Source organism: Rhinopithecus bieti, unplaced genomic scaffold, assembly GCF_001698545.2.
Source record: "Rhinopithecus bieti isolate Rb0 unplaced genomic scaffold, ASM169854v2 scaffold_62779, whole genome shotgun sequence".
In the NCBI taxonomy this organism is placed as follows: domain Eukaryota; kingdom Metazoa; phylum Chordata; class Mammalia; order Primates; family Cercopithecidae; genus Rhinopithecus; species Rhinopithecus bieti.
Window position 1 is genome coordinate 1 of NW_016823701.1, and position 10,120 is coordinate 10,120.

General features: G+C 45.9%; 1 protein-coding gene across 2 annotated transcripts in view; it reads left to right on the top strand.

Annotated features, from left to right (window-relative positions):
- The first annotated feature begins 2,857 nt into the window (after positions 1-2,857).
- CEP89 (centrosomal protein 89) overlaps positions 2,858-10,120 on the top strand; it is a 57,860-nt gene continuing 50,597 nt past the window's right edge. The window contains exon 1 of one of the 2 annotated variants that reach the window (XM_017861713.1): positions 2,858-3,305. The gene's annotated coding sequence lies outside the window, so the exon portion shown is untranslated. The remainder of the gene's footprint in view (positions 3,306-10,120) is intronic. The other variant, XM_017861712.1, reaches the window with a different exon arrangement.

Genomic DNA, 10,120 nt, shown 5'->3' on the forward strand with positions numbered 1-10,120 from the left:
GAGAGCTGGAGACGATGGGGTGGCTGGCTGCAGAGAGGAGTACCTTCTCTGCTGAGAGCTTCAGAGACCTGCAGAGGCGTTGGAATGACTTGCCTGTGGAGAAGAGCCACCAGGGCCTCCTCTCTGCTGAGAGCTGAACACGTGAGCTCATGGGACAACCTGCCTCCAGAGAGGAGCTACCTACTCCTCTGAGCTCTTCTAACAGTAAATAAAACTCTTCTTCAGCCATCACTTGTCTGAGTACCTCATTCTTCCTGGGCGCAGGACAAGAACTCAGGCAAAGGCACTGTGGCCACAGAGGTTCCAACCAGAAAAATCGACAGGCCAAAAATCCCTTAACAGTTGGTAGGAACCAACCTATGTCAGCTGATACGCCATGCTGGACATTGGCCTGCCATCGAGAGAGTGGTGCTGCCTGTGAGGGTTTTTATGCCGGGTAGAGACAGGATGGATGAGGGGACCATAGTTAGGAAATGATTGTGATGGTATGAGACATGTTTTCGTGTGCAATGGAGGATTCACTCTTTCAAAAAAAAAAAAATTTTATGCAGCCTTTTTGGAGGACCTGCTGGATGCCAGCCCTTGGGATTCAACGGTTAAGAAAACCTTTTCTGGCCAGGTGCAGTGGTTCACACCTGTAATCCCAGCACTTTGGGAAGCTGAGGCAGGTGGGTTGCCTGAGGTCAGGATTTTGAGACCACCCTGGCCAACATGGTAAAACCCTATCTCTACTAAAATACAAAAATTAGCTAGGCATAGTGGCACATGCCGGTAGTCTTAGCTACTTGGGAGGCTGAGGCATGAGAATAGCTTGAACCTGGGAGGTGGAGGTTGCAGTGAGCCGAGATGGTGCCACTGTACTCCAGCCTGGGCAACAGACAAGACTGTCTACAAAACAAGCAAACAAACAAAAATCCTTTCTTGTCGTGCAGCAGATAATGGAAGGGGGTGGGTAGGAAACATGGAAACTGTGGAATCACTTGACAGATGCAGGGTGGCAGGCGCCACTCAGAGGTAAACAGTGGGGATATTGGGTAGAGACTGCTTGGAGCTTCTGCTCTGGTGGGTGGCTGTGCAAGTTGGGGGTGGGGGCTGTAGGAGATGACTGGAAGGTCTGCCCTTCCCTCACTCCTGAAAGATGCCCCCACGCTGTGCCACCCTTCCCAGCCTTGTGTCTCATGCTGACCACTACCTAACATTCCTGGGGCCACTGTCAGTGGGTGCTCCTCACTAGGCCCCAGTATCTCCTCCATCTGCTCTGAAAGCCCTTCCCATGGAAATTGTCCCCATCATCGGGGACAGGGAATTACAAAGGAGCATGAGGACTCTTGTCAAAAGGATAGATATATTTATTGTCTTTTTTTCTTTTTCAGAAGTTACCCTATTAATTATCTTTTTAAAATAAATATTTGTAGAGGCACGGCCTCACTCACAACAGCCTCACTGTTGCTCAGGCTGCAGTGCAGTGACACGATCATAGCTCACTGCAGCCTTGACCTCTTGGGCTCAAGTGATCCTTGAGTCTTAGCCTCTTGAGTACCTGGGATTGCAGGCATGCACCAGCATGCTCAGATAATTTATTTTCTTTTAATTTTTGCTATGGATAAGGTTTTGCTATGTTGTCCAGGCTGATCTTGAACTCCTGGGCACAAGCAATCCTCCTGCCTCAGCCTCCCAGGATCAGTTTAGCCTAGGAGTTCAAGACCAACTTGGGCAACATAGTGAGACCCCCATCTCTGCAGAAAATTTTAAAAATTAGCCAGTTAGGCTGGGTCCCCAGCCCCACCCTCACAGATGCCTCTGTATTCCAGCAAAACAGAGAACCATGCGTATGATTTCCAGAGCACTGCGACCAATGTCTTGCTTCATTCCCTTGTTCATGCTATTCCCTCTTCCTAGAATGCTGGTCCATCACATTTCCAAATGTGGGACCAATGGGCATCTTTGAAAGCCCAGTCTAAATGCCTGTGTGATTTTCTCGAAGGAAGCATTTGAAGTTCCCAGGCTGGCCCCAGACCTGGAGGAATCTTCCCTCCCTGCCCACCCCAGCACTTTGTGCTAATTACTGGCTTCAAACAGAATAAATAGTGTTTTTATCCCACATCTCATTGAGGCTCTTTTTTTCCCTTTTTTTTTTTTTCATTTTTAGTGAGAGAGCCTTTCTCTCGGCGCATTCCATAATTCTATGTTCTGTAATAACTATTTGGGTGTTTTTCCTCTCTACTCACCGCCTTGGGGATGAAGACAAGGTTTCTTCATTGCTGTCATGGTGTTCTGCCTCTAGTAGGTGTGAATGAATGGCTCGTGCCAAGAAAATGATTGGACTAGACCCAGAAACGTCTCAGAGACTCCCAGTTACGGTTACCTAAAGCAGGTTCTCTGATTTTCATTGTGTATAGGAGCTACTTTTCATTATTCTCATCTTGGAGATAAGCTACCTAAAAGCTTATATTAAGCCCCTGTGAGGTGTGAGGCAATGTGCTCAATGCTAGAGTTCCAGGATTGATAAAGATAAGAGAGTCAGCCAGGTACAGAGCTTGCGCCTGTAATCCCAACACTTTGGGAGGCTGAGGTGGGAGGATCACTTGGAGCCAGAAGTTTGAGACCAGCCTGGGCAATGTAGTGAGATCCTGTCTCTACAAAAATACAAAAATTACCTAGGCATGGTGGTGAACATCTGTAGTCCCATCTACTCGCGTGGCTGAAGTGGGAGGATTGCTTGAGCCAGGAGTTTGAGGCTGCGGTGAGCCATGATCGTACCACTGCATTCCACTCTGGGCAACAGAGCAAGCCCCCATCTCAAAAACAAAACAAAGCAAAAAAAAGATAAGGAAGTCACTTGTTTCTCAGGAAGTTGCCCTGCTCTGCAGGGGGAGCCACATGAGACGTCACTGGGGGGAGTGCTGTGGGACACGTGGAAGGGCTAGAGGGTGACTCTTGGGGACAGCCAGGGAAGCTCTGAGGAGGGAAGGACAAGAGGGTCCCACAATGAGCAGCTGTCATGATGCTCCTCAGCTGTATGCACTTGTCTGGCCTGATGGGGACTGGGGATGGCAGGGGCAGAATGGGCTTCTGATGGGTTTGGATCCATGGGTGGCCAGTGCAGGTGTCCCCTTGCAGGCCCAGGGGGAGTGGTGACAAGACTCAAGTGATCCAGTGACCCAACCCAGTGACTTCTATTGGATTTCATTTGTGCAGAAACACATCATCCATGGCCTTTTACCTGCAGCCAGCATTGCTCCGAAGGCAGCAGTGCCACGTACACCTCCTCCCCGCAGCCCCAACCCATCTCCAGAGAGACCAAGGTGAGTATCAAATGAGCAGGCACTGAGGTCACCCCTGTGCTCAGCCCCCAAGTACTGGATCCTGGAACTGCTCAAACTGCCCAGAAAAGTACAAGTAGAGTAGTTAGAATCATGTCCTTCAAAATGTTTACCACAATTCCTAATGATGCATTTAATATGGTGTCTCTGAGGATAATGGACTGACTTGAGGTCTGTCCCTTTCAGGTACATGAACTTCTCACATTTTGTGATTGAATGCGATGAGTATTTTTAAAAAAATATAAAGCATTAAAGCCCAAGTATTCAGGTTAACAGGGAATTTTGAATTATACACAAAATTTTCTTTTCTTTTTTCCTTCAAGATGGAGTCTTTCTCTGTTGCCCAGGCTGGAGTGCAGTGGTGTAATTTTGGCTCACTGCAACCTCCACCTCCCAGGTTCAAGCAATCCTCCTGCCTCAGCCTCCAGAGGAGCTGGGATTACAGGCACATGCCACCACGCCCAGCTAATTTTTGTATTTTTAGTAGAGATGGGGCTTCACCATGTTGGTCAGGCTGGTCTCAAACTCCTGACCTCTTAATCCGCCTGCCTCGGCCTCTGAAAGTGCTGGGATTACAGGCATCAACCACCACGCCCAGCCAATTTTCTTTTTTTTTTTTAATTAATTTTTTTTTCAAGGCAGGATCTTGCTCTGTTGCCCAGGCTGGAGTGCGGTGGTGCAATCATGGCTCTCTGTAGCCTCCGCCTCCCAGGCTCAATCAGTCCTCCCATCTCAGCCTCCTGGGTAGCTGGGACTACAGGCATGTACCACCATGCTCAGCTAGTTTTTCTATTTTTTTGTAGAGCTAGGCTTTTGTCATGTTGCCCTGGCTGAACTCCTGGGCTCAAGTGATCCACCTGCCTCTGCCTCCCAAAGTGCTGGGATTACAGACATGAGCCGCTATGCCTGACTAAAACAAAAAGTGTTTTTTTTTTAGACATGGTCTCATTCTGTTGCCCAGGCTGGAGTGCATTGGTGCAAACGTGGCTCACTGCAGCCTCAACCCCCTAGCATCAAGCGATCCTCCTGTCTCAGCCTCCTGAGTAGCTGGGACTACAGGTGCATGCCATCATGACTGGCTAATTTTTAAAATTTTCTGCAGAGATGGGGGTCTCACTATGTTGCCCAAGTTGGTCTTGAACTCCTAGGCTAAACTGATCCTGGGAGGCTGAGGCAGGAGGATTGCTTGTGCCCAGGAGTTCAAGATCAGCCTGGACAACATAGCAAAACCTTATCCATAGCAAAAATTAAAATAAATTATCTGAGCATGCTGGTGCATGCCTGCAATCCCAGGTACTCAGGAGGCTAAGGCTCGAGGATCACTTGAGCCCAAGAGGTCAAGGCTGCAGTGAGCTATGATCGTGTCACTGCACTGCAGCCTGAGCAACAGTGAGGCTGTTGTGAGTGAGGCCCTGCCTCTACAAATATTTATTTTAAAAAGATAATTAATAGGGGAGCTTCTGAAAAAGAAAAAAAGACAATAAATATATCTATCCTTTTGACAAGAGTCCTCATGCTCCTTTGTAATTCCTTCCCCCTGCCCCTCTCTGCCACCTTTCATGCTCCTGTTCATCCCCAGGCAACCTCTCATCTCCTTTCTCGCACTATGGATTAGTTTGTATTTTCTAGAATTTTATATAAGTGGAATTACATAAAATACACTGCCTTCTTTCACTCAGCATGATTATTCTGATTCATGCATGTTCTGAAAGTCAATAATTCATCCTTTTCCTTCCTGAGGAGTATTTCATTATATGAATATGCCACAGTTTGTTTATCCATTCGCCTGTTGATGGATATTTGGTTTGTTTCTGAGTTTTGGTTACTAGAATAAGGCTGCTGTAAACATTTACACACTGGCTGGGTGTGGTGGCTCACACCTATAATCCCAGCAATTTGGGAGGCTAAGACTGGCGGATCACCTGAGCTCAGGAGTTTGAGACCAGCCTGGTCAACACGGTGAAAACCCATCTCCACTTAAAATACAAAAATCAGCTGGATGTGGTGGTGCACTCCTATAGTCCCAGCTACTGGGGAGGCTGAGGCACAAGAATCGCCTGAACCCAGAGGCAGAGGTTGCAGTGAGCCAAGATCACACCACTGCACTCCAGCCTGGGCAACAAAGCAAGACTCATATCTCAAAAAAAAAAAAATGAAAAAAAAAATGTATACACAAATGTTTGGATATATACTTTCATTTCTCTTGGGTAAATATCTATAGCTGGGCCTTATAATAGGTGGGTATTTAATTTATTAAGAAACTGTCAAACTATTTTCCAAGGTCATTGTCCCATTTATGTTCCCACCAACAGTATATGAGTCCAATTGCTTCATATTCTCACCAACACTTGGTTTGGTCAGTGTGTGTGTGTGTGTGTATGTGTTCGTGTGCATGTGTGTGAGTGCGTGTGTGTGTGTGTGTGTGCGTGTGGTCTTTTATAACTTGGACAGTCAGTGGTTAGTTTTCATCCACATTGACTGTAGGTTTTTGAAAGTGGTGACAGGTGCATAGGTAACCAATGTATAGAGCTTGTTTGATCAATCTTCATCTCATTACGCTTTCTGGACAGTGGTACACAGATAGGGTGGGGATATTCCTTACTCCTTTGTCTGAGACAGCTATATCAGATATAGCTTTGTTGAGCCCGGCATCAACGCACACATCTGGAGTTCCTAGCTCTTTCATGAGAAATGTCCAGATCTCTTTGTGTATGGCAGGGGCAGTGTCTTAAAGCACACTCCATAGATGTGCTTGTGAGTGTTGATAGTGTACTTTCGGTCACAACCTTGTTGATGACAGAACAATCCTTCTTGTTGCTCTCCTTTGTGGAAGCCATTCTCATAGGCCCAGTTTAGAATAAAAAAGAACAAGGGGTTGTCTTGGTCGGTTTTTAAAATTTTGGACATTTAATGAGTGTGTCCTAGTATTTCATTGTGGTTTTTTTGTTTTTTGGTTTTTGAGACGGAGTCTGTTATTTTTGAGACAGAGTCTCACTCTGTCACCCAGGCTGGAGTGTAGTGGAATGTTCTCAGCTCACTGCAACCTCTGCCTCCCGGATTCAAGCGATTCTCGTGCCTCAGCCTCCTGAGTAGCTGGGATTACAGGCACATACCACCACACCCAGCTAATTTTTGTATTTTCAGTAGAGATGGGGTTTCGCCATGTTGGCCAGGCTGTTCTCAAACTCCTGACCTCAAGTGATCCACCTGCCTTGGCCTCCCAAAGTGCTGGGATTATAGGCATGAGCTGCCACGCCCGGCCTTATTTTGCATTTCTCTAATGGCTAATGGTATTGAGCATTTTTTTCATGTGCTTATTTGTCATCTTTATATCTTTTTTAGTGAAGCATCTGTTCACATCTTTTGCCCGTTTACAAAAATTGGGCATTCCTTGTTAGTCACAAGTCCTGTTGCAGATCTAAGAACCATCTTGGGAAGGTTGTTGGACTCAGGAACATGTTCAGTTGGAGGCAATAACATTTTTCATCCAGGAGATGTAAGCAGAGACCTGGGTGAAGATTGTGGGCTTCCTGGAGACATCACAGCCCCGGCTTGTTTTCCATTATTGCATTCTGAGGGTTCATTATATAGTATCAACACAAGTCTTTTATCAAATGTGTGATTTGCAAGTCTTTTCTCTCTATCTGTGGCTTGTCTTTTCATTCTCCTAAACATTGCCTTTCAAAGAGCAGAAGTTATTAATTTTTATGAAGTCCAGCTTACAATTTTTTCTTTTATGGATCATGCTTTCAGTGTCTCATATTGAAGAAATATTTACCTAACCCAAGGTCACAAAGGTTTTCTCTTATATTTTCTTCTAGAAGTGTTATGGTTTTATGCTTTACAGTTAGGTCTGTAATCCATTTAGAGTTAATTTTTGTAAATGGTGTGTAGTAGTCCGTTCTCACACTGCTCTAAAGATACTACCCGAGATGGGGTAATTTATAAGCAAAGGAGATTTAATTGACTCACAGTTCTGCATGGCTGGGGAGTCCTCAGGAAACTTACAATCATGGCGAAAAGGGAAGTAGGCACGTCTTACATGGCGGCAGGTGAGAGACAGCGAGCTTGTGAGAGCTCAGAAGAAACTACCATTTGTAAAACCATCAGCTTTTGTGAGAGTTCACTCACTATCACGAGAACAGGATGGGGGAAACTGCCCCCATAATCCAATCACTTTCCTTCTTAAACATGTGGGAATTACAATTTGAGAGGAGATTTGGGTAAGGGCACAGAGCCAAACCATATCAGTGTGTAAGGTATGATTTTTTTTTTTTTGCATATGGAGATTTGGTTTTTCCAGCACCGTTTGATGATGAGGCTATTATTTATTGCTGTGTAACAATTGCACAAAAATGTAGTAATTTAAAACAAAACAGCAGCCGGGCGTGGTGGCTCACGCCTGTAATCCCAACACTTTGGGAGCCTGAGGCAGGAGGATTACTTGAACCCAGGAGTTCCAGACCAGCCTGGAGAACATAGCAACACCCCATCTCTACAAAAAATATAAAAATTAGCCAGGTGTGGTGGCGTGTGCCTATAGTCCCAGCTGTTCAAGAGACTGAGGTGGGAGGATCACTGGAGCCCAGGAGGTTGAGGCTATACTGAGCTGTGACTGCGCCACTGCACTCCAACCAGGGCAACAGTGATATCGTCTCAAAAACCCCAAAACCAAAATATAAAAAACAGTGGTTTTTATCCCACATCTGATTGATGCTCTTAAAATTTTGTTTTCCATCTCCATTTCATTTTGGTTATTTTTGGTTGTTTTTGCCTTTAATTTTACTGATCTTCTGCAATATATAATCTGTTAATCCCATCCTGTATACTTTCTATCTCTGATGTTGTCATTTTGATCTCATGAAGTTTGGATCTTTTTATAATTGTGCATGTCTCTACTTGGCTTTTTGATTATATGAAATACAGCTGTAATAACGATCTGAATGTGCTTTGCTGCCAGTTCTAACATATGTGTTCAATTCTTAGTGGGTTTCCGTTGATGGCTGTCTTCCTTACAGGTCATGGTTTGCTGTCTCTTTGCATGCCTGCTTATCTAAGTGGATAGAAGATCTTGTGAATTTTACCTTGAGTGCTGGATCATTTTGTATTCCTTAAAATGTCTTGACCTTTGTTTGGGGATGCAGTTCAATTTCTTGGAAACAGATCTTTTGGGTCTTTTTTTTTTTTTTGAGACAGAGTCTTGCTCTGTCGCCAGGCTGGAGTGTGGTGGTGCGATCTTGGCTCACTGCAACCTCCGCCTCCTGGGTTCAAGCAGTTCTCCTGCCTTAGCCTCCTGAGTAGCTGGGACTATAGGCCCCACCACCATGCCCAACTAATTTTTGTATTTTTAGTAGAAAACAGGGTTTCACCATGTTGGCCAGGATGGTCTTGATCTCTTGACCTTGTGATCCGCCCGCCTCAGCCTCTCAAAGTGCTGCGATTACAGACGTGAGCCACCACACCTGGCTGGGTCTTTCTTATATGATTTGTTAGGTGGGACATGGAGCAGTGCTCAGCCAGGGCTAATTATTCCCCAGTACCGCGGCCAGACCTTTCTGAGTGCTGCACCCAGCGTCTTGGGAATGATAGGTTTCTCCAGTCTGCCTGGTGGAAGCAGCTGCCATCCTGGGCTGTGTATAAGCACCTGGCTCTGCTCCTCTGATCCTTGTGAGTGGTTCTTCCTCCACTGTCGGGTAATTTCCTCACACTTGTGTGCTGCGCCATATCCCACTGAAACTGGGGTACCTTCTGCAGATCTCCTCGTTCTCTCTGTGTGGTTCTCTCCTGTCCAACACTCTATCCTACACATTCTCTCAGCTCCATCTCTACAATTCGAGGAGTCTGCCTGGCTCCATGCATTCCTCCTCCCTGTGCTGTGACCTGGAAATTTTCCTAGGCAGCAAACTGGGACAGTGGTCTTTTGTTTTGTTTTACTTTTTTTTTTTTTTTTTTTTTTTGAGATGGAGTCTCGCTCTGTTGCCCAGGCTGGAGTGCAGTGGTGCAATCTCAGCTCACAGCAACCTCCGCCTCCCAGGTTCAACTGATTCTCCTGCCTCAGCCTCCTGAGTAGCTGGGATTACAGGTGTGTGCCATCACACCTGGCTAATTTTTTTGTTTTTTTAGTAGAGTTGAAGTTTCACCGTGTTAGCCAGGCTGGTCTTGATCTCCTGACCTCATGATCCACCCACCTCAGCCTCCCAAAGTGCTGGGATTATAGGCATAAGCCACTGCGCCTGGCCTTGTTTTACTTTTTTGGACAGGAGGATAAATCTGTTTACTCTAACTTTCCTGTAATATATTCCTGAGTAATTTGTATTTTTAAAGTCAGTCCCCTTCTAAATCTTTTAATCTTTCTATATCTCATTTTCTTTTTCCATTCTGATCTTCCATTCTAATAAGAAAACTTGTCCGGGTGCAGTGGCTCACGCCTGTAATCCCAGCACTTTGGGAGGCTGAGACGGGCGGATCACGAGGTCAGGAGATCGAGACCATCCTGACTAACAGGGTGAAACCCCGTCTCTACTAAAAATACAAAAAAATTAGCCAGGCGCGGTGGCGGGTGCCTGTAGTCCCAGCTACACAGGAGGCTGAGGCAGGAGAATGGCGTGAACCCAGGAGGTGGAGCTTGCAGTGAGTGGAGATCGCGCCATCGCACTCCAGCCTGGGCGACAGAGCGAGACTCCGTCTCAAAAAAAAAGAAAACTACTTGAATGCAGGCTTTTGTGTCTGCCAGGATTAGAGGCCCTGTTCTACCTCCTATTGGCTAGGAAATCTTCTTTTTTTTTTTTTTTTTTTTT